The 19,788-nt window shown below is 33.4% G+C and overlaps 2 pseudogenes; both read right to left on the reverse strand.

The window, feature by feature from the left end:
* LOC128183435 (uncharacterized) overlaps positions 1 to 16,819 on the reverse strand; it is an 82,169-nt pseudogene extending 65,350 nt beyond the window's left edge.
* LOC128183616 (deleted in malignant brain tumors 1 protein-like) overlaps positions 1 to 19,788 on the reverse strand; it is a 492,435-nt pseudogene that overhangs the window by 355,541 nt on the left and 117,106 nt on the right.

The raw sequence follows: 19,788 nt of genomic DNA on the forward strand, positions 1-19,788 counted from the left end.
AACTAGCTAAAAAGTTTATATGATACAACTGTAACTAAGGATTTTTAAATAATAAATGACCGGATCCCTATAAAATGGCAAATGAACATTGCTACATTTAATATCAAAGTTGCTTGTCTAATATTCTATTGTACTGTTTCACAGATTATTCATACTTTTCACATGCTACACTTCATGCTCCACTTAACGCAGTTACACACCACTATCATGAAGTGGTATTTCAATATTAGAATAAAGATGATGTCACCCCCCCACCCCAATTTTCCCTCCTTTACAGTTTTTTTGTTTTTTTGGTTCGAAACCTAAAAAAACTGTTGGTCAAACGTGAATTTTTATTTTATTTTTTATTTCCTCCTCCTACGGAACTTTATCATTTTGATGTTCGTAAACCTAAAAATAAAAAAAAAGCTGGCCTTATTTGCTTTTTTTCATGTATGAAAAGAGATTATTTATATTATTATCTATTTTATCATTTAATACATGCATTATAATATTATTATCAAGTATTATTTAATTTTAATTATTAAAATTTATTAATTAAGAGAATGATGAAGTCACCAGCATCGGCAAAGGCTACACTTACCAAGGAAGCAAAAATTATATCAATTCACTATCAATATCAGCCATCACACATCAATTTTGATTTTTTTTAAATATAAATCTATATCATTAATATTTATTTTTTAAAGCTTTTCAGACACTTAAAACCAAATGAGAGCCAGTTTTTGCATTGCATTGCTGCCATTTTACTAAAAAAAAAAATTAGATATGGCTCTATTCTTCATTGCAGTGCAGCAAGTCCTGTGAAACAAGCAAACAGCAAAAAAAGAAGTAACACCCAAAGAACAGGCCTATGGGCCATATTGCTCACCTGAGCAACAATAGCCATAATGAAAACAGATTTATGGGTTCATATACAAAATATCTGGACAATGAAACAGAAAAGTTCAAGCAAAAAAAAAAAGTAATTTTTCTCCTGATATTCTCATTTCAAACTTTGAGCCCCTTTTGTAACAGGGTGACTTTACAGTCACACAGGGGCCAAGCATATATTATATGCATATATTTTTCATAAAAGTAATGTCTGCGATACACTCATGCCGAATATCAAGTTGATGGGTCTTAAAATAGCGGAGATATACGTCATTATTCTCTCGAAGTCGCCAGTTTATTTTTACTCGGACATTTACCGGTCCAGGGCTCACAATGGGATTTTGCCTATGACAACAGAAGTATTGCAACAAGTCAAGAAACATTCGCACTAATCTTTTAAAATCTTACTCGACTTTTTAAAAATTAATTGATTTATTACGCTTTTGAAGTGAGCTGGTAGTTTTTTATCTGGGTCAGAGTTCTACCCCTTTCTCTATTTATGGTAACATTGAAATTAATGTTAAAACGGGCTTGGTCCCTGTGCACAGTCATATCACATCGAGTATTGCAGTTCTCGAGAAGATCTTAAACAATTGTTAATATATCTATAAACCTACATCAAATTCTGATCCCCAGTGAGTTGTGTGGCTGAAAAATTATTCAAATAATCCAAGGGCCACAGTCTACATGTAAGCAACTGAGAGTCAACAAATTCAATATGTCAAGAAACATGCATACAAGTACTAGACATACCATGTATTATAACACTTTAATATTGAGAATAATTTATTTTTATTTCCCAATGTAAAAATTGGATCCCCCTCCAACAAATGTGTTCCCACCCTAGCCCAGAAGATCAAGATTTTTATAATCTTAAATCAACACAAACAGTGGATGCTTTAACCAAAGCACTAATCGGGAAGTACCTTTGCCACATGCCATAGTTGCATTTCAGAGAAAAATAGTGCATTAAAACAATTATCCTAACCAAAATGTTTCCCCTTATTTACGCGTGGTCTTGAACAAGGCCATTTGCAACATTGGAAATAAACCGTGAAATATTTTATTAATAAATGCCTCCTAAAAAATACTAATAATTGACTGTAACCAGTCACTGCTTATAAACTTGAGGGGAAGCCAGGAACTACTCATGGCTTTCATCATTTGTTGAAATTTTTCCACAAACAGAAACAAGAGGCCGATGGGCCACATCACTCACCTGAGGAACAATAGGTATGATAAATTCAGCTTAATGGAGTAATAATATTAGCTGCAATAATGGAGCCCTCTCCGATTTTTTTATATCTGATGTTTACTGGAGAGGGCTACAATTCCACAGGATCTCCGTAATGGTGCAAAATTAGTTTTTTGAATGCAACTGAACTCGGTCTGAAAAGATTGATTTTATATTTGACTTTCTTTAGATAAAATGATTTTTTAATTCAGGTTGAACAAACTAACCGTATATACAGGTAAATATCGGTATCTCGAACATGGGATATCTCGAATACCCCGGTTATGTCGAAGTCGGCCGCCGGTCCCGGCCGTTTTCCCTATATATATGATTTAAAAAACTACTGATATCTCGAATACGGTTATCTCGAATACCCCGCTTATGTCGAAGTATGTTTACGGTCCCAATAACAAATTTTACCTGGGTTATCTCGAAGTGAAGTCAATTTTCCGGTCTGCTAATTGCACCCCGCATGTCGTGTCCTCGTTATTCTCGCCCGCGGCAATTCACACCTTTTCTCAAGACTGATAGTCTATTAACTCCACGCTTAGCCAGTGCAGCTATCGATGACACGGTAATTGTTATAACAGCTTGGGTATATACTCCGGTGATTGATAAAACAAACAAGTTCACAGCTCCCAAAAGTAAGCACCCCTAACATTACCGATAATATGAATAATGATGCACGCTACTTATAAAGCAAACAAGTTCACGGTCACTCAATTACCAAATAGCGCAGCATAAATCATCGTATAATCGATATCGATGCATGATCAAAGTGAACTTCTACTTAATGAATAATATACCAAAAATATATTTAATAACACACACTTTGTCTTTGGCTATAAAAGATGGTACAGAATTCGGTACATCATTCAACAACATGTCTCAACAACGTGATTTATTTATACTCTGAAAAGTTGTATACATGTTGTATACATGTACATTATGCTTGTATGTTTGATTAACTGTTATTTAAAATAATTGTAACGTTTCATATAAATTCTTATTTAAGTGTATATGTGCAATGTCTATAAATGTCTATAAATAAAACATCGTTTCAATATTCCGTCTTTTTTTCCGTTCATACCGGTTCTCAAATTATAGTGCATATAAGGACTTCCTGTGTTAACATGTCAGGACAAAAACAAAAACGCTAATGGAGTCGAAGAATTTCGACTTCGGATATCTCGAACACCCGGATATCTCGAAGTTTTTCCATGGTCCCCCGAACTTCGAGATATCGATATTTAACTGTAAATCAAAACCAGATAAAACACATCAGCATGATTACCAGTCTTTATCAGCAGCCATGACAGTTCTCGCATGATTTTATGGGATTTACGCTTGGAGTTTTGATGGGCTTGATAACGTGAATGTCAGTGTAGATAATCCATCTCACCTCGTTCTATCACTAAAACGTCATTAAAGGAAATGGTATATAATGGAAATTTCATATTTACCGCGTTAATTATGTTTAAAATGGGGGAATTTCTATATTCAGTTCAAGATCCGCTCCTGAATTCTCATTGGCTGTCCAAAAATAAAACCGGTCAAGGTCAGTTAACATGGCGGACAAATTCAACTTGTGTTGTTGACATACAGATGATACACGAAAAATAACTGATATATGGACTATACTTGATATTTTTGGATTAATTTATGCCATAGACATATACAATGTTTAAATTCAGGTAAGAAATGCAAATGTTATTGTCATTTTTATATGATTTGAGACGAAATCGTTGCGGGAGTGAATCACTCCCGCACTTGCACCGTTACGGAGATCCGATGGAATTATAGCCCTCTCCCCCCCCCCCCCCCCCCCCAAAAAAAAAAAAATCGGGAGAGGGCTACATTATTGCAGCTATAATAATACAAGATATCTGTGAGCCAATGCTCACTAGTGATACCCCCGCTCTGATGTGAATATGCAAAATAAGTCGACATTTAACAGAAAGCTGGCATCCCATTGGTACAGAAATACCGTATTTTCCCGACGATTAGTCGGTATTTTTTTTCTCAGAAGCAGAGCACCCGACTTATCGTCTTGTTCGACTTGTCGTAGGCTCGAGGTCAGAAAATTGTTTAAAAAGCATTAAAATTCTTGGTTTTAATTATCTTGAGTTGGCTGTGTGATTAAAAATTACGTTGTTGAATTCACTGTTCATCTTTAATAATTATCATTTCACTCATCTGTTAACACTTAAATACATAATAATAACAACAGTTATTAAGAAATGTTACATTGTCTTTAATCAATTAAAAGTTTTACCGTTCCGTTTTTATAAACACATCGTCACATGGTTCTATGTATCACTAGTAGGAAGATAACATTGCGCAGAAAAATTAAAACCAAATTTGAATGGAAGACAGTAGATCCGGGGGAGGTTTTTTTTTTAAAATTTAATTATTTAATTTGTAAATAGTTGTTAGTGGAACGTATAAATCAGAAATATTTCATGGTCAAATTCAATCTTTAAATACGTAATCGGCAATTATCAATACTACTGTTTATACAATAGGCTGACACCGGTTGTGTTAATAATCTTGCCCTAAGGCTGAGATCTTTACGGCAATATCACTCCTTGTGTATATAAAGAGTACCGTTATAAGAGTGATTATAGTTCATTGATTAACTATTGTCCATTTCTTTTATTATTGTTAGATAATTTTTTTGGGAAACGTATGTATGTCGTTTATCGTCATTATCAAGTCGTACAAATGATCGATCTATTTCTAACAGTGTCTATGTAAAACAATAGCGTGTAACTGCATTACTGGATACAAAGTAAACAAGTTTCATCAAATCATATAGTAATTGCTAAGCTTTCTGCACTTGAGATCCCCCTTTGAAGTCCGACACGAGACAGGTGCATGCCTATGACACCGGAAATTGTTAAACAAACATTGACCACGCGCCGAGTCAACAGGTGGCTGGTTACGTAATGGCGAATACACTGGCGATAGTCAGAGTGGATAATTATTTTAATGCTTGGGAATAAAATATTTCTGACAAAGTAAGTTTAGTTTTGCATAAAACGCGATATCGGGAATTGTTTAAAATGCAAGCGACTTTGTAGATGTTGCCGGTATTTGAAAATATGATGCATAAGTATAAAGCGTAATTGTTTAAATGTTAATCATTGATAATAATTGGTAGCAATATCGGGGGACATCGTGGCTTCATACACTGGTAATGTTACAGTAGTTTTATATGCCATTTTGAAGTGATAAGATCGACGTGTCGTCTGAATCGACGTATCGTAGGATTTTGTGAAAATTTTGGTTAAAAATTAGCAATTCGACGAGTCGTCCGCATCGACGAGTCGTCGGGAAAATACGGTATATCCCACAATATGGCATGCCTAAACAAATAGTGTGTTAAAATTTCAAGCATCTTCGATAAATAGCTGCTGAGAAATCTTTGAGGAAAATTTGTTTGAAAATTTTGGCTAAAATAAACAAAGTACTCATTTAACAGGAAATTGACATTCGATTGGTACAAAAATATATCCCACGATATGGCATGCCTTAACAAACACTGTGTAAAAATTTCTAGCATCTGCAATAAAAAGCTGCTGAGAAATCTTTGACGAAAATTTGTTTGAAAATTTTGGCTTAAAATAAACAAAGTACTCATTAAACAGGAAGTTGACGTCCGATTGGTACAAAAAAAATCCCACGATATATCATGCCTATACAAATACATACTGTGTAAAAATTTCAAGCATCTGCGATAAACAGTTGCTGAGAATTCTTTGCAAAAATTTGTTTGAAAATTTTTGCTACAAATAAAGTTGTCAATTTTCAGGAAGTTGAAGTCTGATTGGTACAAAAATATATCCCACGATATGGCATGCCTTAACAAACACTGTGTAAAAATTTCAAGCATCTGCGATAAACAGTTGCTGAGAAATCTTTGACGAAAATTTGTTTGAAAATTATGGCTAAAAATAAACAAAGTCGTCATTTAACAGGAAGTTAACGTCTGATTGGTACAAAAATATATCCCACGATATGGCATGCCTGTACAAATATTGTGTAAAAATTTCAAGCATCTGCGGTAAATAGTTGCTGAGAAATCTTTGACGAAAATTTGTTTGAAAATGTTGGTTAAAAAATCAGCAAAGTCGTCATTTAACAGGAAGTTGACGTCCGATTGGTACAAAAATATATCCCACGATATGGCATGCCTTAACAAACACTGTGTAAAAATTTCAAGCATCTGCGATAAACAGTTGCTGAGAAATCTTTGACGAAAATTTGTTTGAAAATTATGGCTAAAAATAAACAAAGTCGTCATTTAACAGGAAGTTAACGTCTGATTGGTACAAAAATATATCCCACGATATGGCATGCCTGTACAAATATTGTGTAAAAATTTCAAGCATCTGCGGTAAATAGTTGCTGAGAAATCTTTGACGAAAATTTGTTTGAAAATGTTGGTTAAAAAATCAGCAAAGTCGTCATTTAACAGGAAGTTGACGTCTGATTGGTACAAAAATATATCCCACGATATGGCATGCCTTAACAAACACTGTGTAAAAATTTCAAGCATCTGCGATAAACAGTTGCTGAGATAAATGTATCAGAAATTTTTGTTACGGACGGACAGACAGACACACAAGGGTAAAACAGTATACCCCCTCTCCTTCGGAGCGGGGGTATAACAAACTATCTGGACAATGTATAATAATACATGTTGATCCTGTATTAATAAAATCCATTTTTCCCCCTGGATATTCTTATGTTTATAATCATGAGTCCCTTTTCTAATCTGATGATTTTATAGTAATACCACATGTTGAATGTTGCAGTTCTCTAAAAGATCCTTAACAATTGTTTATGTATGGGATATAAACCTACATCAAACTCTTAACCTTCTTGTGAGGCTGAAGAATTGTCCTGGGGCCAAAGTCTTAAGAATTAGGCGAACGTTTTTTTATTAGCTGGATAACGGATCCGCAGACCGAATTTTTTTGACTTTTAGAAAAAAAATAAAATGCACTTTTCGAAACTTTTTTTTACTCACCAACATAAATTAAAAGAAATACAAAAAATAAAATAAAATGACTTGTGAAAAATATTAATAAAAACCACATAAATTGGTTTCATTCATGAAAAATACCTTAACTTTTACACTTTCAGTTATAAAATTGATCCGGTTTGGAATACGGACTTCTTTATCACACACGTGCCATGTTGTCTAACGGAAGTCTGTGTTTTATCATTTAAATGGCATACTTTCACATATATCTGTCATTTGCAAAATTGACATTAAACTGTCGTTTAAGACCTTGAAGCAGTGTTGTCCCACACATACTGTGGGGCAAGCGGTGTCAGAAGTTCTTGAAAGTGAAAGAACCCACGTATTATGTTTCAAAGTTTTGGAAATAAAGTCATCAAACAGAAGTACGGGTAGCCAAGAATCAACTTGCTGGGTGGAGAAGTCTACAAGTTGCTCTACTCTCCAAGAATTTGGACAGAAGTTTCTTTTTGTGCAGGTTAGAGGATAAACTGGAGAATTTTTCATGTTTGTATGAAAATGTAATAAAACATCGTATCAACTGAAGACTTGTACAAAATCCATTTTTATTTAAATCAAAGATGTGAAACACTTATGCCCCCCTCCCTTGGAAACATCCACAAAGAAAATGAACGTAAACTGCAAATAACTGGAATTTGTCTATGTCCAAGAGCCATTAATAACTTTGTCGAAAGTTGCATAATCAATGTTGCCCTCAACCCTAGTCTGCTTAATAATTGGTGGACATACATCATCAAATTAATAAGCATATTAAAATCAATTACTCTATATGTATTTTATTAATTTGTTTATTCATTTACTTATTTATTATTTTGTGTAAAGATAATATTTGCCTTTCCAGGATGTTCAGTTATTAAACATATAATATGAAAAACTAAGGAACTGTCAAGAAGCACATAAAAAAATTATGGACGGATAAAATAACGAAAACAGTTTACAGAAATGCTTAAAGTTAATTGTATATTTTTTATGAACAATCATGTACAAATCATGGCAACTATACCCATATACAACAATGAAGACGAAGAATCTACCAGTCATAAGATGCAGCAGCCATGAAATTAAGGTGAAGACAGGACAAGTAATAACTTAGATATAGATATGGCAATAGGCATCTGCTCAAAATCTTATGGTAGCAAGGGACAGTTTCGGATAAAGTCACGCCCACCGATATATTTGTAAAATTGATGCGCAAAGTCATGCGCACTCGAACTGTACTCGGCCTCGTTAAAGGTATTTGTGCTGAGTGGGAGCTGAGGAAATTCTAGTTACAGAGTTCTGAAGACACACATACCTACCCCAACTACAGTAACTTGTATAAAAAAAAAACAAGAGGCACATGAGCTACATTGCTCACCTGAGCAACAATAGCCAAAATGAAATCAGCTTTATGGAGTCATATACAACACCTGACAAATAGCTCACTTGAGCTTTCATCTCAGGTAAGCTAAAAAAAATTACAAAGTGGGCTGTTTATAAAGCAGAAAAAGAAGGGATCCTGTGCTAAATATAAATCAAAGGCCAGATCTAGAACGGCCACAAAGGCATCAATCTGACATTTTTCTATAACACATAATATTAAGTATATCATATAATATTAAGTATATGTCACATTATTTTAAAAAATGCAGAAATTGAAAATTAGTATTGATAAAAGCAGAGAAAACTATCCAACATTTGTATTTATGAGATGGATGCCAAAATTTTGGGTGCATGTCTTAAATAGACTGGGAAGGAGAATCAACAAGGCCATTTCAGGAATCACAAGAGCATTGATGATAATATGAAGAAAACTCCAGTGATGTAAGACTGATCTCTACATACAAATCCAAAAATTCAGAATTCAAAAATTTTCCTCCTATGCTCAACATTTCTCTATCAAGATTTACCCATCATCATGAGATCAACACAGAGGAGCTTTTTGAACAGACTGGTTCGCTGTCATCATTTAAATGTAACTACAGGATCTTTCCAACAGACTGCTAATTGATGAACAACGCATCTTCATAGTTAGACACAGAATATGGAGACACAAATGAGTTACACAATGTGTCTTGTCTGTCATTTCAGAGTAAAGACGACCCGCGTATCTGGATGAGTTTTGATGACAACAAACTACAGCTCTACAGACCTGCGAGGGAAACTATCAAGTCAGTCCCAACAAAGTCCAGAAACAGGCCATGGGACATAGCGGTTACCAAGATAGGAAGATATAGTGTACAGAGACAATGAAGAGAGGGCTTCCTGGTCTACATAATTTTTTACTGATGTGTTGGAGTAGAGAAGATTTTTGCCTTGCCCCTAGAGTTCCTATGGGGCAAGAGTCATGAAATTTGCAATTTATGCTCCCCTTACCCCAAAGATGCATCATATCAATTTGCTTTGGGTTTGCTCTTGGTCAGCTTTTAAGTTCCACTTAATGCACTGAAGTAAGATTAGCAAACCTGCATGTTCCTTACTGCCTGTAAGCCCTGCCACTTGTGTATCAAAATTACACACTCACAGATAGTCAAGTCATTTTCATCAGCAAACATACAGTAAGCACACATGCATTTTTTTTTTAAATTTAAATGAAGGACCTCAATTAAATTAATAAAAATTCACTGGTTAAGAATTATCTGTTCGAGATTAAATGATTCCTACAACAACTCAAAAATCCTTGAAACAATCATGAAAGAGGACTATAATATTAAGATTTTCATTTTCATTTTTTTTTGGTAACTGCATAATTCTCCAAGGTAGTTGTGAACCTTAAATAAGGTAAACTAACCTTGTGTATTTTCATGGGATATTCATATCAGGTATCACAATTCTCAGAAGAAAGCAATGTGGTTCATATACCTTATTTTCAAAATGATGGTTACATATATTACAGACTACATGTATTCTGAAGATGAACAGGACATTCAAAATAAAAATTTAAGCTGAAGTACTAAATAATGCATTGATCAGTTTATTTGATGTTAGTACTTTCCTGGCTTTAAAAAGTGCTCTTAATTTGATAATTTTTCGTGACCGATTAACACGGCCAGGCAAGATGTGCATCCACACAAGTGAGACATCTTCAGCGAAATACTTTTAACTATTAAGAGGTATGTGACTTACAGACCCTGAAACGTGCTACTACACCAGTTGCACGGTTCGGTTCGTTACACTTTTTGAACGGTACGGTTCGCTTTGTAAATGGTACGGTTCGTTTTGTGAACAGTACGGTATGCTTTGTGAATAGTACGGTACGCTTTGTGAACGGAGTGGTTCGCTTCTTGCACGGTACGCTTTGCTAAAAATAGCTGCACACTTTGTGAACGGTTTGTGCACTTTATTAATGAGGTAGGCGTGGCCTGAAGCTTTGATTTTTCTCGATAGAATTTCGTTTAGTTTTTGCCTGATCTACTTTAGCAAGGTGGTAATTATGACATATGATAATAAATTTTTTTGTTTATTTATATGATATTTTACAAATGTATTTCAATCTATTTAAAATCAGAACTTTCATCCGTTCCCCTGTTTTTGATACGTTTTGTGAAACGTGTACCCGGTGACAAACGGGAAGCGGGGGTAATTTTTATTTTGATTAGTTTATTATTAGTATTTAATTTTAGATAATTGTAATCATTAAGAAAGATTAAAAGAACTGTTTGACTTTAATCCGACATATTTTTGTTAATTTAGCGAGCTGTCGATAATTTTACAAAGCATCTTAAGTTTTTATTTCTATACATGTACTTGAATTGAAGTCATTAAATATTTCTAATCCATATAAAATTTGCTATAATAATTGCCCCGACTTTATTCCAATATTTCTTAAGTTTCCTTCAAACTATGGTCAGAATTACAGCATTGGGGTTCCTTGGGGTTCCTTGGGGTTTCCTTGGGGTTCCTTGGGGTTTCCTTGGGGTTCCTTGGGGTTAAAAGACGTGCCGCTTCTGAATGTAGCACGCATAATCTACAACTGTAAAATGTTCTGAAGACTTGCAAAAAAGGCCTACGTTCAGGTGTGAACTTAGTCCGGACTAAATCAAGGACTAAAAGTTTTTAACCTCAAATGCCATATACATGTACTAACATACAGAACAGGAGAACATCTTTTGGCAAACAATGTGATATTACAGAATCCAATTCTATAGAAGGATGTTGGTGGAATATAAATACGGATGACTTCCCTAAACACAGTTATCTCTGATGATCGCTTGTATGTGTATGTACTGATTTCTGCCCCAAGATGTACTATACAAAAATTTGTTTAGCATTATATAAGTTCAATTTTTGTTTTGAAACATGACACATGATAAATGTTCTCAGACTCCAAAATAACACATCATCGAAGGCAAGGGCACCATAAGATACGGGGAACTAATTCATATAGGCCCTACCCAAGGCACAAGACTACAATGTTGAAAAGAAATTGATAATTTGAGGAGGGAATGAGAAAACTAATTAAACTAATTAATTAGTCTCTCTTGCTTAGCCAGCAAAATTTATCAAGACATGTTCAAAACATTGGTAAACGCACAAGGGTTGACTGCTTAGGTGTTCGATAGTGGAACTAAGAGTATTAGTTTATGGTATGGAGGAGAGAGCCCCAGTCATTTTCAAATTAGTAGAAATTTGCAGAAAAATGTGTAAAAGGTTTAAACACACAAATGAACAGGATATTTTATAATTTGCCGCACTGGAACAAAAACCACAGACCAGGAAACATATTTACATAACGTGCGAGTACCCATTATTGTCGATTATTATAAAATCAACCAGATTTCCGCTATATATTCCTTGTTTTTAGCTACAGACCAAAATAAATAAATAACGCAATCTTTCAGATGCTACAAGAGTTGGGAACAAAGAAAATTTACTTCAAACATCTCGGAACTCACCTAAACAAAGGTAAAGCCTTGGAAAACGTATATCATTTGTATCATATGCCACTAAATGATTGACTTGTAATCCACTTTGATAACAGGGCATTTTTTGTGTTTAGGTCCAAATTCAATGAATATTTACCTCCGTGTTATTATATTTAAGAAGAATAAGCAAGATACCATTTCTACTACAAAATATTTAAGGAAGAAAACCGAGCATCTGCTTGATTGTAAGACGCCATTTTGTCTGCAACCTCAGGCGGATCAAAGACTTATCCCCGCGCACCTGCTGTGTAACTTAGACGCGTTGCTTTTAACTTTCACATACATTATTTCTTTAACTGGACATACTAAAACTTATTTCAAATTTTTGTTTAATAAATTAACAATGCATATCTTTATTTTGTTAATCATTTGTTTCGAGACATGCGAAGCACATGTTTCTCTGTTTGTGTACATGTGGCCACAGGGAAAAATATTGCTTATAATATGATTGAATTGCGTTAATGATACAATTTTAATTATTATACTTTCATGTTAAATACTGAAATCTGATTGGTTTAGACGCAGTTGGTAATCCGTTCTATTACCCTCAGCGTTAGCAAAACACTTGGCAACAGGTAACACAACGAATTGCTACATGCACGTAAATTATGCGCGTATGGTTCCAGTAGAATTCACTTCATTTCTATATAAAAGCAGTAATTTTTTTTTTAATTAAGACATCCAGTATAATAAAATAAATTGTGTCTGTTTGGGAGGGTAACTGTTGAAATTGACACCCCTCGAAAACCATTGTCAACCTCTGCTTCGCGTCGGTTGACAATGGTAGTCTCGGGGTGTCAATTTCAACAGTTACCCTCCCAAACAGACACTATCTATATAATGTTATATTCTTACATTTTATCTTATATTGATAGATTCTTTTAAAATTTTGACCTTTTCACCGATTAGTTACTGAAAAATGACGTAAAGATATGAGTAGCAATAATGGGTACTCCTGGCGACTTCCTGTAAATTAATGAACAGGGATTTACTTTTAGTCAGAAGTTAGTCAAAACTGATGAGAATTTAAAAAAAAAAAATTTACTCAAATTACCTAAATAAATAAACAGTGCAGATATCTGCATCGAAATGTTTACATAACAGCTTACATGAAGAGAGTAATAGAGAAAACTTCCGTATTTTTCAGCAATAATACATGTAGGTAACGTTACTCGCATGTTAAACCACTTGATAATCATATAATTTTTAAATTATACAAACTGATAAATGACAGTAATGAAATATTCACAAAGAAAATTAAAAGCAATAAAAGGACACCTGAGCAGGACTCTCTCTCTCTCTCTCTCTCTCTCTCTCTCTCTCTCTCTCTCTCTCTCTCTCTCTCTCTCTTGTAAATATATGTCTCACTACATGCCAAGTGACCTGCAATAAGGGTTTGACTATATATGTATATATATTCGCGATTGATTTAAACGCAGTGATTGGGATAAGCACGCGCCCTGTGCCATAGTCGCATTAAATAAAATAATGGCACATCAATTTTAATATGTTGCGCCCTGCTGGTGCAAATTATATTATAGTTATACTATTACAGTACATACTTTTCAACTTTGAGCTTTCCCCTATAAATGCTTGGAATCTTTTTCGCTACAATTCTTTAATGATCGCTGTTATTTTACACTTAAAAAATAGAAGTCAAATGTTGTACAGCGAAGCGTGATCATGACTTTGTTTTGGTTAGTGTAAAGTGTTTTTGATTGGTTAATACTGTCAATTTAATATTTAACATGCGGTCTTTATGTAAGCATCATACCACTGAAAAAAATTCCCCATCCCGAAAAAGAACAAACTTTTCTGATATTTTCATTTACCTTAATAAAAAAATCAGATGAAAAAAAATGAACAGATAAAGCAGAACAGGTGGCTGAAATAGCGAATGGAGATGCTGACGGTAAGATTGCCTGGTGCAACCAAACTAAAATTCAACTCAAATTGGATGAAATGAAGAATAAAAACAAAGAATTGAAACTAGATTATGGTCTTCATTGCTAAATTAAAAATATTTTTGGTAGCTTTTTATTCAATGTGTCATTCAGTAATTTAACAATTGCAATGAAGTCTTTTATAAACTCGTCAAATTTTAACTTGTCATTTTACAATGTCCCATGAAATTTCCATTTGGCGCATTGATTTTGGAAATGTCACATTAAGTTAATGATTAACACAGTCTTGGAACGTGACATTGTCACAATTTAGCCAATTGCTTATCCCAATCACTGTAAACGATATTATATATGACATGAACCAACCCGGAATGTTGGCGACTTCACCGTATTACGACAAGAATTTAAACTGACCTGTTGAGAAAACGAGACGTTGATTATTGACAAGTAGAATTCGCCGACCTGTTACCACTCTGCATTTTCACAGCGTATAGGCTATATCCCACCAGCACATTACAGTGATTACTGAGGTAGTCGCGTGTATCTAAATATAGAACAGTTCTCGCCCGGAGTGAGATCTGCGGCAAGAAATCCCCATCTCCAAAAAGAGCCATACAAATCAATTTATTTTATCTAGTAACTGTTTTCTTATTTTTAAACCATACTAAAGATATACCTCTATAATGTATAGATCCACAGTCAAATCAAAGATTTCAGGTAAAACGCAGGCACGTAGCATAAGAGGGGGGGGGGGGGGGGGGGGGGGGCAGGGACTTTTTCTCGGAACAACAAAGTTTTTAAAATTTACATATAAAAATTTGAATTATCATGGATCCCCCCCCCCCCCCCGCACTTTTTTGGGAGTATGAAAACAATTGATATGAAAATAAGGAAATTGGGATTGAAATTGAAGTTATTATATACTACGCCAGAGATGCTGAGATGCACAAAATAAATTAATTAGAGCACATTTGGGAAGTGTTAAAACCTTGCAAACCTGAGCATTGAGATATCGTTCTCTAAGCGGAGAGAGAGAGAGAGAGAGAGAGAGAGAGAGAGAGAGAGAGAGAGAGAGAGAGAGAGAGAGAGAGAAGGTGAGGTTAAACAATAACATATTCAAGGAAATTGAAAGACATCAAACTCAGAAAAAAGGTTCAAGATTCACATAAGCAAAATGGAAACAAGTTCTGTTGAGGAAAAAAAATACTTAAGAAAATTGATACAGTCTTGATCGGGAACTACAGTCAAACTAAAATCTCAAAAATGAAAAAAAAATAGAGGTATCGAAAAACTTTAAATTTAATGCAAGGGAAATCTGTAAAACCCGCTTGCATATTAAATTATAATAAAAATGATAGAAATGAAACAGTCAGCATCGCAATATACGAAATTAAAACTCAATTAAGTTGTTTGGGGTTTTTTTGTAACCTCAATAGGCAAAGACGTTTATTGTTTTTTTACAATGATCAAATTACATTTGAAGCAGAACTGTAATTGACAGCGTGTACTTTTGGCTTTTTAGATTTTTCAGATAGTACAGATGTCAGGGAATTCAACAATCATTATTTCTTTGGAACAAGAAATTAAAACCTGTTAGCTCGCTTGTTTCCCTCACCGGTTAGGATTCATGTTAATATACAAGCTGCTTTTCTATTCATATTTACGTGATATATTGGACTGAGTTTTTTTATGCACTGTGATATTTATTATTTACAAGTTCAAGACTTTTTGCATAATTGAAAACTAACTTCAAGCGAAGTGCAACATGTGATACTCAAAACAACCTCGAAGGAAATTCTGACGTTGAGTGAAATATTTCTAATAGTGGCTGACCATGACCAAAAAAAAAGATATGTCAGAGGTTGGGACAGAGCTTGGCGCGTAATCAAAATGAGTGAAAATTCTACATGTGCTCTCAGTAGTGCTTATGAGACTTCATACCAATTAAGACATGCGCTTACACCACCCCTTCAAAAAGTGTGTCATGTTCCTCAAAATCAAGAATAGGTTTTGGTTAAAAACAGATGCGTTTTATTATCTGCTTGCACGGAAAATAAACCCACGACTGATTCATTAGTAAATAGTTTTTCAAATTTATGTGACACATAGTGTAGAGCCAAATGTTCGGGTTATCTGATCTAATTCAGGTTAGACTTTCAAATTTCTTGCAGCATGGTAAAACAACACATTTTAAAACAAAATAACAAAGTTTCACCACAAATTAAAAACCTGTTAAAAGTCTTAACAAATTTCTATGAATTTGCCTAAAATAATTGCTCATTCAAAAATTCCCCTGTGATAAAATTAAATAATTAGACGAATCAATACTGGTTTATTTGAGAAATATATAAAATCTTAGAATTTTGTTCCAGCCTCCAGAAAGCAACATGTAGAGTTACATTTTAGTCAAATTAACCAGTAACATAAATAATTTGCACATTGTTGAAAAAAAAAATTATTAACTGCATTCTAATGATTCATTTGATCAGAAATTGACATCAATACAAGTACTTGTTCATAGAGTTGCAATTTCATTCATTTAATTAAACGAGGCTATACGCTTTATATGCATCCTTATTCAAATATAAAACATTCAATATAGAATATTTGCTTATATATACAAACAAAACCTAATTATCACAAACATTGCTATGCAAACATTTTGTATTAAAACTGATAACTGATAACAATGACCTTAATTAAACATATTCTCTCTCTCTCTCTTTTTCTCTCTTTCTCTCTCACACACATATACACAAATACACACACACTCACCAATTATTGAGTCGACGTCTTTTTCGGCACACCCTGGTTTGTCCTCTCCCCGGTGAATGAATTCCATCGCCTCTTCTTTTGCAGTAGCAAATGGAATCATCTAATTCAACCAATAAAAAATTGAAGAGAATGTGTCATCTGAATAATCATTTAGGAATAACATCTTCGATATTATGATAAAGAAAATCAGATCAATTTTAAACTTACATCTTGTTGAGCTCTCTTTCTGCTTATTGCCATCTGAAACATAAGAGAGGATAGATAGATAGAATGATAGATAGATAGATAGATAGATAGATAGATAGATAGATAGATAGATAGATAGATAGATAGATAGATAGATAGATAGATAGATAGATAGATAGATAGATAGATAGATAGATAGATAGATAGATAGATAGATCGATCGATCGATCGATCGATCGATCGATCGATCGATCGATCGATAGACAGATAGAAGAATTATCGATTGATAGATTGATTTATCGATTGAACGTATTACCTTTTGGAAGTCCTGGAGTGAATGTAACACTGAAATATCCAATGAAAGAAAACAAAATCCCTCCTACAATCACTTTCACAAAAACAAGCAAACAGAATATAAAAATAAAAGAGCATACAGTTGAAGCTGAACTATAAACTTGCAATACAAAGCTAAATAAAAGGTATATGGTTGCAAAAATATATATAAAAAGCTTTTCTAGAAATTATTATGCGAAATAGGGGTTATAAAAATCTTTCAGAAAGATCCTTTGTTAAAATGGCGTCCTTGTGTGCTTTTTTCCTGAATCAGAAAGGAGTCATCTAGAAAAAAAAAATGCGCATGTGCATTCTGGAAGCTGACTTTTACGGGGTAACTAAAAAAATTAATTTTAACAATCTGAAAATATATATCGTATTATAGTATCCTTGCAACTGTGTAAATATCGAAGTTTTTCAATAATTAACTATCGAGGGAAATTAATATATAAATAAGATTTCGCTTAATATAAAAAACAACCCCCCTTGATACCCCCTAAGACCCTCTTCTCCTGATACACAGGATTCGTCATTAAAATTCTGGCTAGTCTTGACAAAAAATTTAAAGGGAGTTCCTTCAGATTCTTGTAAACTGTTGCAGCTAAATAAGACAGAATCGACAAAACTGGGATAGTTCGACTTCTGTGTCGAAGCAATTTATTTTGCAAATGTTATGAAACTAATCCATATATATCATCTGAAAATTTCTCCCCTGTTCCATACAAATCTAATCCTAACTGTAGCAGTAAATTAGACAACAATTAATTCTTCTTCTATATCGTTTCTTAATTTTTAATCTTAATGAGCAAAGTATATAGTTATAAGTCATGATATAATTATTAATTACTTGCATTGTTCAAAATTATAGTATCACACATATAGTGTGACAACTTAAATCGCAATCATATCCTCATAAGCTGTGCAGTTCATTTTGATTATGCATTGTAAACATATTACAAAGTACCCGTTCTTGTGAATTAGTATTGATTTAGACGTAAACAGCATCGCTGGACAAATCAGTTATCGTATACAAACCTTTAAATCTATTAATTGTACCAGAAATGTTTTCGTTAAGTAAAAATGTGTGACCGGTCAGCTTCAGTTTCAGATTATTTTTTCACTCAACACAAGAGGTACATAAGAAGAACAAACATATTTACATATACAAACAATAAAGTTGTAAAGATCAAGGAAGTAAGTGGGGTGAACGAACAGTACGATTAATTTTTGAAATAAAGAAACCCAATTTTCTTAATGTAATATAATCAACTGAAGACATGATTTCATAGAACTTTTTAGTGTTAGGAAAAGAACAGTAATATGTATCTAAAAACTGACTTCGTAATTTATTTAATGCCTTGCATTCTAATATAACATAAAATTCATCACCAATTTTGTTACAATTACACAAATTACAATAACGTTTACTTCTTTCAACAGTATCCCACCTTCCGATTTTAACAGTAAGATGATGATTTGTAGTTCTAAACTTAACTAATATTTTTCTTAATTTACTGGGTAACAAGAGTTAGTAGAGTTCACATTCAAAATTTGTTTTAAAAATTCTATATATAACACCCTTAATCGATTCCCGAATATCGTTATGCCATTTTTGTAAAAATTGAGATTGATTGGTTAATAGTTGTCTTAACCCAACTGGAGTTATAATGGTATGATTCATGATCACTCTATTCACTTGAATGTCCGCATTTATCTAAAACAAAAGAGCATAGCCACGGATTTAATATTTGTCCCTTATTAAATAGTATACGTACATACATATATGTGATTTTGCTTAACTTGTTTTCACGGCTACTGATAATATTGGCCCAGAGTGAAATCATTCTAGTAAAAAATGGTTATATACAGAGGAAATCGTCTAGTTTCATCATATACCATGTAACTAGGTGTACAACTTTTCAGATTAAGTATATGTTCCAAATTTTTTTAATGGACACGTTCAATTATCTCAATATTTTCATAACCCCAAACTTCACATGCATACAATAAAACTGGTACAATAACTTTATCAAATAAATCTAATTGACAATCAATAGGTAAATTGAAAGTTCTTATCTTCCACATAACTTAATACTCTTCCTAGGCACCTGATCATACCTCTATCTTTTTGGAGATCCGTGTTGCTCTGCTTTGAATTTGTATTTCGTTTAATGGATTTTTGAGATGGTTGACGGTTTGTTATTGTCATTTTTTCATTGAAACAAAATTTTTTATAAGAGTATTAAACTGCGTGTATTTTTAGATATTAACATTGCTTTTAATTGATAGGGAAAAATATGATCAGTATTATGAAGGTAATTTATTGATTAAAACATATCGATTTAAAATTCAAATGAATTGGGTGTCAGACATAGCCTATGTAAACATTCCCCATATACAAAGTACAGTAATTAAAAAAAAAGAAAATTCAAAAAAGCAGAAACCATAAACTCTGATTTTTATTTTTGTGCATTTCATTCATGTTGTGCACTTTATTCATCTCCATCGATTAAAAAAGACAAAAAAAAA

The sequence above is a fragment of the Crassostrea angulata genome, chromosome 5 (genome assembly GCF_025612915.1).
Source record: "Crassostrea angulata isolate pt1a10 chromosome 5, ASM2561291v2, whole genome shotgun sequence".
NCBI classification, from domain to species: domain Eukaryota; kingdom Metazoa; phylum Mollusca; class Bivalvia; order Ostreida; family Ostreidae; genus Magallana; species Magallana angulata.